Below are 19523 nucleotides of genomic sequence, written 5' to 3'. Positions count from 1 at the left end.
AATTAAATGAACTAAATGATTGCTCCAGTGTCTTGAACAAAATAGATTTTAAAGTCCTGGATAACTACCATGTTCCTGAGACTGTGCTAGGTACTAGCATAGATGCACCAGTTATGGTCCCTGCAATCACAGAATTTGGAGGCTAGATGGGAAAGAAAGACAACCCAATGGTGCTCTAAAGATTACAATAACTTCATCAAACACCAATCTTTAGGTCAAAAAATAAAAGCATACTTTTCTGGGGAAAAATAAATAAAGTCCTTGATAAGGTAATAGCATTTTATCAAAAATATACTATTAGTAAAGGCATACTGAAATTAACAGTATTTAGATTTTCATAAATCTTTTTGTTAATATTGGGTGGAATAAAATGCCTAAGGGATAGATAATAAGCATAATTAACTGTCATTTACTAAGTCTCAATATAGCTTTCCTTTTTGGTTATATTTTCCCAAAACTGAGAAACTAAATAACTCCAATGACTGGATAACAAATCTCTTTGTAAATCAAATGGTTTCCTTGTGGGTTTTTTTTTCTTTTTTGGCTTTTAATAAAATTGAAGGAGGACCTAACTGAGTTGTCAGCTGATAGATTAATAATTTTTGAAAATGGATTCGTATGTGATTTTTGAAATATCTCTTGGAAGAAGTTCAAAGAACTGAGTGCCACTGCTGTAACAAAATGTCTGCTATTTATTTATGGGAACAGAGAGTTGTAGAACTTACATGTGTAAGAATGAAAACTAGGAAGAGAATTGAAGCTGAACTTCTGTCTTATTCTAGCAATCAGTAATATTCACCTATGGATGAATCCATCTCTTCAAGAGAGGCGTCTCCAATAACATTTTACTGTTGTATGTTACAATTATATATCAAATCAACATTTGCAATAATATTTATATTGTTTTGATCAATTGTGAACTAATAATAATTATAGCAATAACTCAATTTTATCCAGATAAAAGTGAATGCTTAGTGCCTTATGGTCACTGGAAAATTTAAACAGTTAAAAAATTCAATTTATACACATGCATCTGTGGCAGAGAAGCATAATTGGTTAATCAATTACTACTTTGAAGCACAGATTTTACATTGGGACAAAATTCTGTCGGAGAAATAGAATGGAAATGTGGGTTTGAGAAGAAAAAGGGAGGACACAGACGTCCCAAGGGTTAAACAAGAGTGGGGTTCACATCCTTTTTTAAATGAATGATGGAGGTTTTCATCTCTTGTTGTATTTAGACTCCATTATACATGTTTAAGCGTTCTGAGCCAGTTTGTTTTTCAAACGCCAACGTTTACAGCACGCTGGAAAGTACACCTTTTGTGACTACTGTGGCTTATGATGAAAAATTTAAATGTCAACCAAAAAATGTGTCAGGAGTATCTAGTTTTGTTTTAATTATTATATAAGCTCCAAGAGAACACTTTGAAATCCACTGCTCCCAGAGACTCAGGGAGTCTTGATATAAGACAGGACAGTTTTTCTCTCTCCTCCCCTTAGCTTCTGTTAACAAGCAACCTGCCTCCCAGGGGCCACGTGGGACTAAATGTCCCCTTTCCTGCCCTTTCCTGCTTCCTGCTTAAGCTTGAGCAACATTTGGACCCTTTTAAAGGGAAAATATTGTGTGGATCTCTGTGTTGGCTTAAATTATTTCCACAGTAATGTTACTTACTCCATATTTGATCTTTTATACTCATAGCCCTTATACACTGATTTATAATGACAAATTTACAATCAAAAACAAACGTCAAAACCAACAAAATTAAAACTTTAGTTAACACAACTGAAGCTAAACTGCTGCTCTCCGTGAGCATATAGCACTGATTGCTGGGGCCGCCAGTTTTGTTGTTGTGGCTTTCGTTCTGACGTTCCCTTATTCCTGGGGTCTGTAAAATGACTCATTGGCTGTCTCCCCTTTTCTCTGTTCAACTACTGTGAAACCCTTGTAGACAGTCAGCACAGGTGATGTCAGTAGGTGGTGTCCCTGGGCCTCACCCAGTAAGATCCCTCCTCTACCAGATCCCACTGTCCTGATCCAATAGCCCAGGACAATTATATGCTCCTGGGTGACAAAAAGATTTTAAACACGAATGCAGGCACCGCAGTACTAGAGCAGGATTTATTTTTTAAAGTGGTCATCAAATGACCCTGGGTTTACTTCCATTAAGATTTTTTTTTAAAGTTAGCAACAAAATGAAAATGTGAAATTAATAAAATACCTGTGGCAGAGAACTTATGGGTCCCCATCGTATCCTCCAACCCTCAGAGTTCCATAGATCTCAGTTTGAGACACGAACACCGCAATCTCAGCTATTACCTAGAACCTGAATGGGTACAACTCTTACTAATTTAGGCAGGTCCAACAAGACATGTAGGAAAGAGAGGTCATGGAAAGTTCTTTCCATCTAATCCACTATAAGCAACCCAGAGCAAAAACATCTCCCAATTGCTCATGTGCCTGGAAAAGTGCCCGGCCCTTGTGGTAAGACTCGATCATTTGTTAAACTGAGTTGAATAGAAGATCAAAGTTATTAAGTCATCCAGGATGGACCTCTGATGATTGGCTTTGTTTCTAAATACCTCAAGCATAGGTTACCTGGGCTTATGGTCTCTATTAATCCCAACTGGACCCACTACAACTAGATTGCTGTGGTTCCTATAAATATAAAATAATAGAAATAGTCTATGAGTTATATACAGTATATGTTACATGTTATGTAATACATAAAATTATACTATAATATATAATAAATGTAAAATAAAAATATAAAGAGACACTGGGGAGGGGTGGAGCTCTGGTAAACGCATCTCGAAGACTTGGAAACCCATCAGGAACAGGTAGGTTGTGTGTTTCTGTTGAGTGGTTTTGGAGGGAGCCTATGGAGCCTGGAGTCACCATTACTAACCCTGATGGGATCCTAAATCTTTAGATGTTTTGCATGTTATTCTCTACCTTGTTCTTAAAACAGCAGCTTCCAGGACCAGGTTTTCCTTGGAGAAAGGAGTTTTCTCAGTCTATTCTCCAAGTTTTTGATTAGTACATATTTTCCTTGTTAATAGAGGGTTTTCGCTTCAAGATGCATGATGCCATCTAATTCCAACTGAGTGAGAGGTTTTGTGGTATTTTTTTTTAAAGTAAACTCATATCTGCCCTATAATTTTTCACCCCTATAAAAATTTTAATTACTTTATCCTTGGGATTAAAAGTGGAATTTGCTTATTCCTTTTATTTATTTATTTATTTATAAAACATCTTTATTGGAGTATAATTGCTTTACAATGGTGTGTTAGTTTCTGCTTTATAACAAAGTGAGTCAGCTATACATATACATACATGCCCATATCTCCTCCCTCTTGAATCTCCGTCACACCTTCCGTATCCCACCCCTCTAGGTGGTCACAAAGCACCGAGCTGATCTCCCTGTGCTATGCGGCTGCTTCCCACTAGCTAGCTATTTTATATTTGGTACTGTATATGTGTCCATGCCACTCTCTCACTTCGTCCCGGCTTACCCTTCCCCCCACCCCCATGTCCTCAAGTCCATTCTCTATGTCTGCATCGTTATTCCTGTCCTGCCTTTAGGTCTCTCATAACTTTCTTTTTTTTTAAGATTCCATATATATGTGTTAGCACATGGTATTTTTCTCTTTCTGACTTACTTCACTCGGTATGACAGACTCTAGGTCCACCCACCTCACTACAAATAACTCAATTTCATTTCTATTTATGGCTGAGTAATATTCCATTGTATATATGTGCCACATCTTCTTTATCCATTCATCTGTCGATGGACACTTAATTTGCTTCCACGTCCTGGCTATTGTAAATAGAGCTGCAATGAACATTGTGATACATGACTCTTTTTGAATTATGGTTTACTCATGGTATATGCCCAGTAGTGGGATTGCTGTTTCAAATGGTAGTTCTATTTTTAGATTTTTAAGGAACCTCCATACTATTCTCCATAGGGGCTGTATCAATTTACATTCCCACCAACAGTGCAAGAGGGTTCCCTTTTATCCACACCCTCCTCAGCATTTATTGTTTGTAGATTTTTTGATGATGGCCATTTTGACCAGTGTTAAGATGATACCTCATTGTAGTTTTCATTTGCATTTCTCTAATGATTAGTGATGCTGAGCATTCTTTCATGTGTTTGTTGGCAATCTGTATGTCTTCTTTGGGGAAATGTCTATTTAGGTCTTCCGCCCATTTTTTTGATATTCATCTGCATGTGCTGCTTGTAAATTCTGGAGATTAATCCTTTGTCAGTTGCTTTGTTTGCAAATATTTTCTCCCATTCTGAGGGTTATCTTTCATCTTCTTTATGGTTTCCTTTGCTGTGCAAAAGCTTTTAAGTTTCATTAGGTCTCATTTGTTTCTTTTTGTTTTTATTTCCATTTCTCTAGGAGGTGGGTCGAAAAGGATCTTGCTATGATTTATGTCATAGAGTTTTCCTCTAAGAGTTTTATAGTGTCTGGCCTTACATTTAGGTCTTTAATCCATTTTGAGTTTCTTTTTGTGTATGGTATTAGGGAGTGTTTTAATTTTATTCTTTTACATGTAGCTGTCCAGTTTTCCCAGCACCACTTATTGAAGAGGCTGCCTTTTCTCCGTTGTATATTCTTGCCTCATTTATCAAAAATAAAGTGACCATATGTGTGTGGCTTTATCTCTGGGCTTTCTATCCTGTTCCATTGATCTATATTTCTGTTTTTGTGCCAGTACCATACTATCTTGATTACTGTAGCTTTGTAGTATAGTCTGAGGCAGGGAGCCTGATTCCTCCAGCTCCATTTTTCCTTCTCAAGATTGTTTTGGCTATTCGGGGACTTTTGTGTTTCCACACAAATTGTGAAATTTTTTGTTCTAGTTCTGTGAAAAATGCCACTGGTAGTTTGATAGGGATTGCATTAAACCTGTAGATTGCTTTGGGTAGTATAGTCATTTTCACAATGTTGATTCTTCCAATCTAAGAACATGGTATACCTCTCCATCTGTTTGTATCACCTTTAATTTCTTTCATCAGTGTCTTATAGTTTTCTGCATACAGGTCTTTTCTCTCCTTAGGTCAGTTTATTCCTAGGTATTTTATTCTTTTTGTTGCAATGGTAAATGGGAGTGTTTCCTTAATTTCTTTTTCAGATTTTTCATCATTAGTGTATAGGAATGCAAGAGATTTCTGTGCATTAATTTTGTATCCTGCTACTTTACCAAATTCACTGATTAGCTCTAGTAGTTTTCCAGTAGCATCTTTAGGATTCTCTCTGTATAGTATCAGGTCATCTGCAAACAGTGACAGCTTTACTTCTTCTTTTCCGATTTGGACTCCTTTTATTTCGTTTTCTTCTCTGACTGCTATGGCTAAAACTTCCAAAACCATGTTGAATAATAATGGTGAGAGTGGGCAACCTTGTCTTGTTCCTGATCTTAGAGGAAATGGTTTCAGTTTTTCACCATTGAGAACGATGTTGGCTCTGGGTTTGTCATATATGGCCTTTATTATGTTCAGGTAAGTTCCCTCTATGCCTACTTTCTGGAGTGTTTTTATCATAAATGGGTGTAGAATTTTGTCAAAAGCTTTTTCTGCGTCAATTGAGATTATCATATGGTTTTTATACTTCAATTTGTTAATATGGTGTATCACATTGATTGATTTGCATATATTGAAGAATCCCTGCATTCCTGGGATAAACCCCACTTGATCATGGTGTATGATCCTTTTAATGTGCTGTTGCATTCTGTTTGCTAGTATTTTGTTGAGGATTTTTGCATCTATGTTCATCAGTGATATTGGCCTGTAGTTTTCTTTCTTTGTGACATCCTTGTCTGGTTTTGGTATCAGGGTGATGGTGGCCTCGTAGAATGAGTTTGGGAGTGTTCCTCCCTCTGCTATATTCTGGAAGAGTTTGAGAAGGATAGGTGGTTAGCTCTTCTCTAAATGTTTGATAGAATTCACCTGTGAAGCCATCTGGTTCTGGGCTTTTGTTTCTTGGAAGACTTTTAATCACAGTTTCAATTTCAGTGCTTGTGATTGGTCTCTTTATATTTTCTCTTTCTTCCTGGTTCAGTCTCAGAAGGTTGTGCTTTTCTAAGAATTTGTCCATTTCTTCCAGGTTGTCCATTATATTGCCATATAGCTGCTTGTAGTAATCTCTCATGATCCTTTGTATTTCTGCAGTGTCAGTTGTTTCTTCTCCTTTTTTGTTTCTAATTCTATTGATTTGAGTCTTCTCCCTTTTTTTCTTGATGAGTCTGGCTAATGGTTTATCAATTTTGTTTATCTTCTCAAAAAAACAGCTTTTAGTTTTACTGATCTTTGCTATCGTTTCCTTCATTTCTTTTTCATTTATTTCTGTTCTGATCTTTATGACTTCTTTCCTCCTGCTACCTTTGGGGGTTTTTTGTTCTTCTTTTTCTAATTGCTTTAGGTGTAAGGTTAGATTGGTATTTGAGATGTTTCTTGTTTCTTGAGGTAGGATTGTATTGCTATAAACTTCCCTCTGAGAACTGCTTTTGCTGCATCCCATAGGTTTGGGGTCATTGTGTTTTCACTGTCATTGTTTCTAGGTATTTTTTGATTTCCTCTTTGATTTCTTCAGTGATCTCTTGGTTATTAAGTAGTGTATTGCTTAGCCTCCATGTGTTTGTATTTTTTAAAGATTTTTTCCTGTAATTGATATCTAGTCTCATAGCATTGTTGTCGCAAAAGATGCTTGATACGATTTCAATTTTCTTAAATTTACCAAGGCTTGATTTGTGACCCAAGATATGATCTGTCCTGGAGAAAGTTCCATGAGCACTTGAGAAGGAAGTGTACTCTGTTTATGGATGGAATGTCCTATAAATATCAATTAAGTCCATCTTGTTTAATGTATCATTTACAGCTTGTGTTTCCTTATTTATTTTCATTTTGGATGATCTGTCCATTGGTGAAAGTGGGTGTTAAAGTCCCCTCCTATTATTGTGTTACTCTCGCTTTCCCCTTTTATGGCTGTTAGCATTTGCCTTATGTATTGAGGTACTCCTATGTTGGGTGCATAAATATTTACAACTGTTATATCTTTTGTTGGGTTGATCCCTTGATCATTATGTAGTGTCCTTCCTTGTCTCTTATGATAGTCTTTATTTTAAAGTCTATTTTGTCTGATATGAGGATTGCTACTCCAGCTTTCATTTGATTTCCATTTGTATGGAATATCTTTTTCCAACCCTGCACTTTCAGTCTGTATGTGTCCCTAGGTCTGAAGTGGGTCTCTTGTAGACAGCACATATATGGGTCTTGTTTTTGTATCCATTCAGCCAGGCTATGTCTTTTGGTTGGGACATTGAATCCATTTACATTTAAGGTAATTATCGATATGTATGTTCCTATTACCATTTTCTTAATTGTTTTGGGTTTGTTAGTGTAGGTCTTTTCTTCTCTTGTGTTTCCTGCCTAGAGAAGTTCCTTTAGCATTTGTTGTAAAGCTGGTTTGGTGGTGCTGAATTCTCTTAGCTTTTGATTTCTCTGTCGACTCTGAATGAGATCCTTGTTGGGTAGAGTAATCTTGGTTGTAGGTTTTTCCCTTTCATCACTTGAAATATGTCTTGCCATTCCCTTCTAGCTTGCAGAGTTTCTGCTGAAAGATCAGCTGTTAACCTTAAGGGGACTCACTTGTATGTTATTTTTCTCTTGCTGCTTTTAATATTTTTTCTTTGTATTTAAATTTTGATAGTTTGATTAATATGTGTCTTGGCATGTTTCTCCTTGGTATTATGCTGTATGGGACTCTCTGAGCTTCCTGGACTTGATTGACTCCTCAGTTATTCTGCTATTGATTCCTTCTAGAGAATTTTTAATTTCATTGATTGTGTTGTTCATCATTGTTTGTTTGCTCTTTAGTTCTTCTAGGTCCTTGTTAAACGTTTCTTGTATTTTCTCCATTCTCTTCACAAGATTTTGGATCATCTTTACTATCATTACTCTGAATTCTTTTTCAGGTTGACTGCCTATTTCCTCTTCATTTGTTTGGTCTGGTGGATTTCTGATGTATTTGTGGGGAGGAAGGTGATCTCCACGTCTTACTCCTCTGCCATCTTGAAGGTCTGCTCGCCTATCACTTTTAGAATAATGGGGAGTTAGAACCTTGGAGTTCATGGAATCCATGCTCACATTTGATAGAAGAGGAAACTGAGGGCCAGAGTGGGGCAGTGGATTATCCAAGATCACACAGCCAGGTTGTACAATGTTGAGGCTCCCATGTCTCCTGAGTTCAGTGCTCCTTCCTGTTCAATCCAGTTAGTATATTTTGAGCTTTCAATATCCTGACAATCTTAGTTTTCTTGCAGCTACATTATCAAGGTCCAACTCAAGTGCATCAGCAGCAAGCTTTCTTCTATGCCACATGGCCTAAGGACTAAACACACAGGCTTCAGAACTACATTAGCTTGGTTTACACCTCACCCTTACAACTTATTTGCTCTCTGGCTTGAGAAAGTCATCTAACCTTTCTGAGCCTTAGCTTTCTCATTTTCAAAATGGTTGTTAAGGGGATTAAGTGAGCCAACATGCATAATTCTTTTTAATAAATTTATTTTATTTTTGTCTGCATTGGGTCTTTGTTGCTTCACGTGGGCTTTCTCTAGTTGCGGCGAGCAGCCGAGCAGCTACTCTTTGTTGCAGTGCACGGGCTTCTCATTGTGGTGGTTTCTCTTGTTGCAGAGCACGGGGCCTAGGCGTGCAGGCTTCAGTAGTTGTGGCATGCAGGCTCAGCATTTGTGGCTCACAGGCTCTAGAGCGCAGGCTTGTAGTTGTGGCACACGGGCTTAGTTGCTCCGCGGCATGTGGGATCTTCCCAGACCAGGGCTTGAACCCATGTCCCCTGCATTGGCAGGCGGATTCTTAACCACTATGCCACCAGGGAAGCTCTGTATAAGGTTTTTAGCACAATATCTGGCACAAAAGAAGCACTCAATAAATAATGGCTGTTCTTTTGTCATTACCTTCTAAAATATAAATTCACTCATGGCTTTGGGAATAAAGTCCTTTGAATGAGAATTCCAAAGCCATTATAAGATGTAATCCCTTTTCTGTAACTTAACTTCTTCCTGAATCCTTCCAGAACGCAGCATGGTATCAAATACACACATCCATGCGTAGTCTCCTGAAACCAGAGCAGCAGCCTTCCCATCCTACAGTAACTCATAAAGCAGTCATATTTTTGGTGTCACTTCTGCTCTTAAGAAATAAGGGATGGACGCATCATTTGAAATAAGACAGAAGGTTCTCTTGGAGTCAAGAGCTAACCTTACTCATTTGGGCTTTAGGACTTTCTGATATGCAAAACCTTGAGTGCTTTCATGCTTGATTAGGTTTTTCTTTTTTTTTCACTCTTAAGTGACAGAATTCTACTTCTAAATTACAGCACTTCCAAATGATTCTGAATTGAAATCTCTGAACCCAAAGGGGACAAACTGGGTTGAACAAGAAGGAGCACTGAACTCAGGAGACATGGGTGTCTCTGGCTGTGTGATCTTGGGAAACCCAGTGCCCCACTCTGGCCCTCAGTTTCCTCTTCTAATAAAATGAGAGGATGGATTCCGTGAACTCCAAGGTTCTAACTTCCTGTTATTCTAAAAGTAATAGGCAAAGTCTACTAAAAATCCCAAGGGTAAAGCGATTAAAATGTTTATAGTGCTCTACAGTTTACAAAGCACTATCTCAACTGGTTCCTATAATAATGCTATGGGGTATTACCATTATTCCCATTTTATGGATGAGACTTTTGTAATATTGAGAAATGTAGTGACAACAAAGGCTACACAGTTAATGAGCTAAGTGGGGACCCACACCTTCCTGTATGGGATATTGGATTTCTAAATTTTTCTCTAAACATGTTGGCATTTGATTAGAGGAGAAATTTCTTTATACTTCAAGTCCAGAAAATGCTCTTTATCCTCATGGCTACTTGCCCATTCACATGGCTGTGAATTTTACAGGTTACACCATTCATTCATTCGTTAACTCATTTAACCAGGATTCACTGGCCGTGTCACTCCGGCACTATTCAAAGCGCTATGTCGGGATTAGAAGTGAACGCATGAGTGTCACTTGCTCACTGGCAGCTGGGAAAATGGCATACACTCTCCAGGTCTCTTTGTTCACTGCTCTAGTCCTAGAACTTAGAGCAGTGTCTAGAGCACGGTATAGGAGTAATGAATGAATGAAACTGGCAGGTCCGACTCTGGCATCATGTAACCGTGACCAGTCTCTTCTAGGAAGGTTTCCTTTCAATGCACCACTGTAGACTCAAAGCTTCCTCTTCTCCACTCCCGCTCTGGTAGCACTTACCATATTCTGGTTGTTTTCCTTTAGTTTTAAATTTTTTACCAAACTCGTGTTTACATAGAGTTAAGAATCAAATAGTGCCCCAAGGCTGGTAATAAGTCACAGCAACCCTTTACCCCTCCTTGCTGTCCCCCCCCCCGCCTCTAGTTCTAATACCTGGAGGAACCACTTTGAACTCTTTTAGCTACTGCTTCTGGCAATTGCCTTCATGTTATTATATAACATGCTTATATGGCTTGCTCTTGATTTATCCGTTTTTGATGGTATCTATTATCTGTTATGATGGATCACTATTTTAAATTAAATCATATTATTATGACTATGTGAACTTACTTATTTTGTTTCAAGTGCTCCATCAGTTCTGCCATCTGTCCGTCTTTTATCTTACCCTAGTGATCTATTATCTCAGATATTCTAGAGAGCCCCTGTTTTTTTCAGGGTCTCCTTTCCCTGAACCCTCTGTCCTCCTGCTCCAGGTTAGTCTGCTGCTCTTCTGTCTTCCTGAAACTTCTCTTCACCCTTTTCCTGGGTTACATCCACTCTTCCTGGAATCCTAGTTCATTGCCTTTCTTGGTTTACTCCATCTGACTAGAGCATAAACATCACCCACTTTCTATGACAAAACGAATGGAAGGTAGAGATTCTGAGTCCTAGGATGACTGAAAATCTATTTTGCCTCACATTCGAGTGAGTTTATCAGAGAGCCAAGCTCTAGATTGAGTTCATTTTTCTGAGGATTTAGAAGACATTGCTCCCCTATTTTCTGCATATAATGTTGAGAGGTCTGATGCTTTTTTTTTTTCTCCTTAGAAGGATTTTAGGAACATTCCTTTATCTCTGTTGTCCACAGCAGCTACCTGGGTGTGGATCATTTCCCCCATGGTCAGCTATTCAATCTGGAGACATGAGTCCCAGCTTCTAGAAAATGCTCAATAAATTTTTTCCTGTCCATCTTCTCTGTTCTCTCATTCTGGAACTCCTATTAGTCAGATGTTGGAGATTCAGGAATAACCTTCCATGTCTCATCTTTTCTATCATATTTTCCATCTTTTTATCATTTGTATTAATTTATTCAACTTTACCTACTAACTCTCATGTTGAATATTTTTATTTTGGCTGTTGTATATGTTTTAATTTTCCAAGAGCTTATTCTTAATCTCTAATTGTTACCATTTTATAGAATTTTACTCTTTGCTTTAAAGCTGCAGTGTTTTCTTGTTTCTAAGGATATTATTTGGGGTTATTTACATTTTTTCTCTCTTCCCTGATTCATCCCATTTCCTCCAGATTCTTTTTTGCAGTTGTTTGCTTGGGGCTTCTTTGTGTTAGTGGTTCTCCTTGTGTGTTTGAGGATCCTTGGTTGTCCAGGATTAAAGGCCCATAAAAGGCTGATTTGAAGCTCTGTATGCAAGGGTAAGATTTGTCAATAGTTCCTCAGAAAGAACCAACTCTGCCAACACCTTGATCTTGAACTTCTAGCCCTAAGAACTGTGAGGCAACGAATTTCTGTTGTTTAAGCCACCCAGTTTATCTGGTATCCTATTACAGCATCCCTAGAAAATGAATACAGTGATTGTACATTTTAATTTTATACATATATATTTATCATGTCTGTATTATATTAAATATTCAGAAGGGTGGAGTCCAAGAACTAGGCTTATGTCATAATCCAAATCCTTCGAGTGACCTCATAGATTACCTTTCTGTCCTTTCCTGAACTCATTAATGAATTCTATCAACAGGTAGTTCTTAAGCTATCAGCCACAGATATTTGTTGAACACAAACTATGTGCTAAGAATTGTCTGGCCATAGCATTTAGCTGTGAATAAGAGAGACAGAATCTCTCCTCTTATGGATCTTGGAGAAGGAAACAAATGATTATGCCTAAAAGGCTTCAGTGACTAAATTGTTTAATACATACGGACGATACTTCAGGGGGAGAACAGACTTATTCCCTAGATGTGATTATTCAAAGTATGATTCTAGGGGCTTCCCTGGTGGCGCAGTGGTTGAGAGTCCGCCTGCCGATGCAGGGGACACAGGTTCGTGCCCTGGTCTGGGAAGATCCCACATGCCGCGGAGCGGCTGGGCCCGTGAGCCATGGCCGCTGAGCCTGCGCGTCCGGAGCCTGTGCTCCGCAACGGGAGAGGCCACAACAGTGAGAGCCCCGCGTACCGCAAAAAAACAAAACAACAACAAAAAAAAAACAAAGTATGATTCTATGATTTTTATTCAGAGCTTCCTGGCACTTGTAAGGAGCAGATCCATCTCTGAGCTGCATGTTATGCTACTGTAAGATGGGCAGCATAGTGGAGCAAAAACACTCTGGAGTTTGAAAGCCCTGGGCTTGAATGGAGGAGCTAACCCAACCCCTGGGCCTTGATCTGTCACCTAACTTGTCTGGGCCTCAGGGTGCTCACCTGAAGAAAGGTGGGAGCATTCCAACCTCATGAATAGTCAGGAGAGTCTCATGAGGGAATGCTTTTGTATGGCCATTTTTCTGGGCCACAATTCTTAAACCAGATATGGAAAAAGTCCCTGATATTAGCTATTAGATTAGATTTCCTTGGGAAAGCCTATTGAGAGGTCTGAAACCTGTGCTAGGTTTTTAGAAACACAGTTTTGAGAAATGTTTTGTCTTCTTTCCCACTTACCCTGTGTCTACCCAGGGCTTCATCACAAATGTCTCTGTTGGAATTCCATGACCAAGAAGGAGGCTGCCACAAAATTGCACTCTCAGTGCTGTGGGCTTTGTGGTCTAGGCCCTGGGTCTTTCACTCATATTATCTAGTGCTTGGTGTTTTAGAATCATACTCAAAATACAGAGTAAACCGATTACCCTGGATGCTTGTGTTTTGGAATTTGTAAATGGCCTACTTGGTTCTAGGTCAAGTTTTGTGTTGAGGTGCAGCTAATTAGAACTGAGCTGAAGATGGCATGAATAACTGGACACTCACTCCTGCAGGCCTGTTGCCTGTAATGCTCCAGTGACAGGCCTGACATCTATCAAATATTTCCTCCTGCTCATTCAGCACTGGCCCAAGGTGGAAATGAGGACACTGTGGAGAGTGCCAGCAGTAACAAGAAGAGGGACACCCAGGGTGGCAGGCACACCAAAGACTATGTCATGCTTTATCTAAAACCTTACACATTTTCTGGGACAGCCAGAGCACCCTGTTTTATTTTTCTGCTTGGTTCCAGGTATTTGGAGACAAATGACTAACATTTGCTAGGTTGTATATATATATGTGCATAAATATCTTTTCCCCTCCAGCCTTGAGCTTAAAGATGACAACCTTATTATTGTCAGAAACTGTAAGTAAAATTCTCATTTTGTGCACTCAAGCAAAATGACTTCATCAATTTCTCCTTGACTTACACAAAGGGAATTTGAAGTTAAAGTTCATGCTTTAGAAGGCATTATGTAGGAGACATTTTTTTAATCCCACATTGCACATCAAACTGACTTTTTATTCAACCGTGAATGATATGGGGATAATTGAGATAAGCCTCTAAAACATTTTATGAAGACAAACAGAAATTTCCCTTATATAATTAAAAGGGAAATTTTCATAGTGTTTATTGTCAATGAATGGATATAATTGTATGTCATTATAATTATTGGCAGGCATTACGTCTATATAGCACTTTTCAATTCATCCATTTCCCATAATATAGAGAAAATTGGTTCATCTAAACAGAAAACAAAAAAAAAAGAAAGAAAAAAGGGCTTGGCTGTAGGTGTTCTCTTTTAGGAATGATGTCTTTTTAGTTGCAACTTGTAGTAAAATTAGAGGGTACTCATCTTGTTTTATGTTTTTTGTTCTGCTTCTTTCAAGGTTATTTCAGGTTTCGACTGATGAAACTTAGCTTTACTATATCTGGGTGGAATGGGAAGGATTTGGGAGTTTGGGAGTAACTGAAAAAAGGCAGCACAGACTACAGGACAGAATCTGCCTAAAAAGACAGTAATGCTGGTGTATGAGACAATGATGCCTAAGGCCCTGCTACTCAAATACGGACCAGCACATCTACACCACTCAGGGGGGTCTTGTTAGAAATGCAGATTCTCTGGCCAACAGGCACGTGAAAAGATGCTCAACATTGATAATCATCAGAGAAATGCAGATCAAAACCACAATGAGATATCACCGCACACCTGTCAGAATGGCCATCATCAGAAAGACCACAAATAACAAATGTTGGCAAGAATGTAGAGAAAAGGGAACCCTCTGTTGGTGGGAATGTAGATTGGTGCAGCCACTGTGGAAAATAGTATGGAGGTTCCTCAAAAAACTAAAAGTAGAACTACCATATGATCCAGCAATTCCACTCCTGGGTATATATCCAAAGAAAACAAAAACACTAATTCAAAGAGATACATGCACCCCAATGTTCACAGCAGGATTATTTACAATAGCCAAGATATGGAAGCAACCTAAGTGTCCATCAACAGATGAATGGATAAAGATGTGGTGTATACATATAGTGAAATACTGTCAGAAAAAAGAATGAAATTTTGCCATTTACAACAACATGGATGGACTTGCAAGATATTATGCTTAGTGAAATAAGTCATACGGAGAAAGACAAATACTGTATGATATCACTTATATGTGGAATCTAAGAAATAAACTAGTGAATATAACAAAAAAGAAACAGACTCACAGCTATAGAGAACAAACTTTGGTCACCAGTGGGGAGAGGGAAAGGAGGAGGGGCAAGATAGGGGTAGAGAATTAAGAGGTACAAACTACTGTTTATAAAATAAATAAGCTATAAGGATATATTGTACAGCACAGGGAAAATCGCCAATATTTTACGACTATAAATGGAGTATAACCTTTAAAAATTGTGAAACACTGTGTTGTACACTTGAAACTTATAATATTGTACATCAACTATACAGTCAAAAAAAGTTTGAGAAGCACTGGTTTAGATAGAAGTCAACAAACAATGGCCCATGGGCCAAACCCAGCCCATCCCCTATTTTTGTATGGCTCATGTGCTAAAATGCTTTTTACATTTTTTAAATGGTTGAAAATTTCTTCAAAACAAGAATATTATTTTATGACATGTGAAAATTATATGAAATTCACCTTTCAATATCCATAAATAAAGTTTAATTGAAACATGTTAAAAAAAAAGACTGCCATAAAAGCCGAAGCAATAGTTAAATAAATGATAAAATATTTTTTAAAAAAGAATTCTTATGTAAATGTCATGGACTATGTCTTCAAATATAATTTTGTTATTAAAAAAAAAAAACCTAAGAATAGACTCACAGACATAGAAAACAAACTTATGGTTACCAAAGGGGAAAGGATGAGGATAAATTAGGAGTCTGAGACCAACAGATACACACTACTATATATAAAATAAATAAACACAGAAGGAACTACTGTATAGTACAGGGAACTATATTCAATATCTTGTAATAACCTATAATGGAAAACAATCTGAAAAGAATATATATATATTAAAAACTGAATCACTTTGCTGTACACCTGAAACTAACACAGCATTGTAAATCAACTACGCGTCAATAAAAATAAATAAGCAAATAAAACAAAACTCAGGAATAGGAAAAAAAGAAATGCAGATTTTCAGGCGCCACCCAGACCTACTGAGTCAGAATCTGCATTTTCACAATATAGTCATTAACTAATGAGCAGCGCTGCTTTATGTTTGAGATCAGCTAATTCAAACATTTTTATCAAAGAAGGAATGGCCTATCTAAGTCACTGACTGGTAACACGACCACTCACTGTTGCTTATAATATCCTCCAGTTATCTGTTTAAGGTCTGCATCACCTGTAGTTGTAATCCCCTTTTAAATTCTTATTGATGTTTATTCATGTTTGTTTTCTTTTTTGTTGATTAATATTGCTAGATATTTATTTTTTCCCCTCCCCCAAAACAACTTTGTCTTTGTTGATCCTCTCTAATATATATGTCCTATTTCATTAATTTCTGCATTACCTTCATTATATTTCTTATTTCTTTGGGCTTATGCTGCTATTTTTCCCCTAATTCTTAAGTTGGCTCTTTGGTTTATTATTAGATTTTCTTATTTCCTAACATAAACATCTAAAGTTATAAGTTGTTCTCTAAGTACCACTTTAGCTGCATCTGGCACATTTTGGTACATAATTTTTAGTTACTGTTTAGTTCTGAATATTTTCATTTCCATTGTGATTTTGTTTTTAATACACAATTAAATTTAAAGTGTTTATGTATGTTTCCAAAGACATGGGGTTTGGATTAAAAAGTTATCTTTTTATTTCTAATTTAATTGAATTGTGATTAAAGATTATGTCCTGTATGACATCAATCCTTTGAAACAGCTACCAAAAGAGGTGTGTTAAAATTTCCCAGAGATACGGTGAATTTGGCAGTTTCTCCTGTAAAGCTGTCAATTTTTGCGTTATGTATATTTGAGGTTCTGTTATTAGTTACATTCAGATTTAGAACTGTTATATATTTCTGGAAAATTGGACCTTTTATCATTTATTATGTCACGACCTTTATGTTTAGTAACACTTTTTATCTCAAAGTTTACTTAGCCTGATGTTAATATTACTACTTGATTTCTCTTTTGGTTAGTGTTTTCTTAGTATATGATGTTTTTCATCTTCACTTTCCATCCTGTGCCCCGTCCTGCACCCCTCCTATGCCCACCTGCCACCTGCACCCTCCCCATCAGGGCTGTCATAGCATATTCTGCAAGTGCAACTTTTTTTGGTTTTTCTTTACAAAAACTCACATCCAGGAAGGAGATGAGATCTGCAACAGAAATGACTTCTATTAGAAACAGTTGCCCTTAGAAATGCACTGGAAACTCTAAGTACCAGGATATTCCTGGAAGCGCCACTGTCATAATGAAAAGTCTGAAATAATTCTCAATGTCAAACAATAGGGGGTTGTAGAAAAGATAAAAGAGGTCACTACAAACGATGGCATGGATTGCTTTCAACTCTTTTCAAGCTCAAAACCAGGTTTTTATAGTAATAAATATTTTGTAATACCCCCCTTTTTATCCTGAAATTGAATTCATAGGCAATATACCTACCCAAGTGCAGAATTTTTTTAAAAAAGGGATATAATGGCCTGACTGTAATATTAAACAAGTCAAACAGGATACAATTCTAAGCCTTTTTTGTCTGTTCGTGTCTAATCAGGAAAACAAACCATTCTAGGTATTTCAAACAGCAGTAAATTAATCTAGGGAACTGGTTATAAAGGTTTGGGAAGGGCTGGAAGAGCACAGAGAGGAAGGTAGGGTTGTCCAGGGTTAGGAACTACAAGGAGTCACTACTCCCTGGAACTGGAGAAGCAACAGGGAAAATAGAGTTACCGGGAGCCTCCGACGGCCAGGCTGCTGCAGCTGCCACTGTGCACACTATACAACCCAGAAGCCCTGGGAAAATAGCGTCTCCCTGATCTCCTCTTCCAACCTCCCCCAGTGCCTCCCATTGGCAGACACTCAAAGAAGCCAGATGGGAAGGAATCTGGAAGATATAACTTGGAGGTTTCCAACCTCAGAGATGGCGAGCAGAGCTTAGAAGGGGGTACAGAGCTGACAGATAACAGTTGCAATTTGCAGATTTTTAGGCGCAACTACATTTGAAGATATAATGAAGAAACCAGATGTTTGAATCTGCTTTTTAAAAGTTAGGACTTAATAGAAGTAAGACAATTGTACCACTAAACGTTTGTAGATACTTTCTGCATCTGACATTTGGAAACAAAAGGCTGATAAGTGTATTCCCATGTATGTACACTCATTCTAAATGCACTGACTACAATACAGATAGATCCAGGTGGCTATAACCTTGACTCAGAGGCTGGGAGTGGCTTTGCCATTGCTGATGAGATTTTCCAAATGGTTGAGCTGACAATTCATAGTAAGAAGTGTAAACAAAACAAAACTCATTAGTTGCATTGTTATAAAATTCTGTGTATACTAAAACCATGCCAAAAAGCTTTGTGTTTATACGTGTGTTTATACGTAAGGGAGTTAGGTCTTAGGCTGAAGTTATTATATACGTAAAAGGGAGTTAGGTCTTAGGCTGAAGTTATTATAAATTTTTTTCCCACTGGATATTTTTTCCCATCAGGATATTCAAAATCTGAGCTGGACTAAACTTTGCAGAACACTTAATTTCCTGGTCCCTTGCCTTCTGAGTGCCAGCTGCACATCTCCCACCCACCCTCTCCTACTCTGCCATGATTGTGACAACTGAAAATGCCTTCATAGATCTTCAGTCCTCTCCTAAGTGGCAGTACTACTCTTCTTAAGACTGCTAATATAGTTGTATATTTTTGACATGGAAATATTATGAGATATTCAAAGAAAAGCAGATTCTAGAACAGTATTATGGGATGATTGTCTTTCATTATTTTAGAAACTATTTATACATACATATGAGAAAAGATTTGGCATATAGAAACCAAAACGTTAACCGTTATCTCTGATGTTGGGATTTGAGGAATAATTTTTTTCTTTTGTTTTACTGTATGTTTAAAATTTTCTAGTTGGGAAATTGTAAAATGCATTCGACGAAAAACCCCCAAAAAACAATAGGTTAGGCCAGGCAGACATATCAGTGAGGATCCTTCTTGGCCCAGAGGGTCAGTCAGACCTCAAATCTGTCAATAGCAGCCGGCAGCTTTACACGAGTACCTGATACAAGCATTTGTGCAAACTCTGGTCCTACCAGAAATGCCACCTCCTTCCTGCACGTAAACCACTCTTCGGTGCTCACTGTTCCTTAAGGATGGTGGGCAGGGCATTTCCCTGGACAGGCACCACTGATCCAAAGTGGGTCATGCTGTATTATTGGCTTTAGAGCACAGGGTTTTCTTTAAGCATTGGAGCCCCCTCTGAACTAAGCACTTTGTGATATACAGACAATTCACCCTCATGCCTGCACCATAAATCTCAGGTATAAATTCTCAAGCTGGGAGATCCAGTTCCAGGCTCAGACAACCACTTGCATCCACGGGCCAAGCCATGGTGGCAGCATCAGTGAGATGCCTCAAGGTAGGTGGGTTGCATGCTGGATGTCTGTGGCAGGCCTGGCACTGTGGGCCCTGCCAGAGAATCAAGGAAGGATGGTAGGATGGGAACACGAATGTGGTGCTATTGGCAGGTAGCCCATTGGGATTTAACCCAACACACGGTC

The sequence above is a fragment of the Delphinus delphis genome, chromosome 13 (assembly GCF_949987515.2).
Source record: "Delphinus delphis chromosome 13, mDelDel1.2, whole genome shotgun sequence".
In the NCBI taxonomy this organism is placed as follows: domain Eukaryota; kingdom Metazoa; phylum Chordata; class Mammalia; order Artiodactyla; family Delphinidae; genus Delphinus; species Delphinus delphis.
This window is presented reverse-complemented; position numbering follows the sequence as displayed.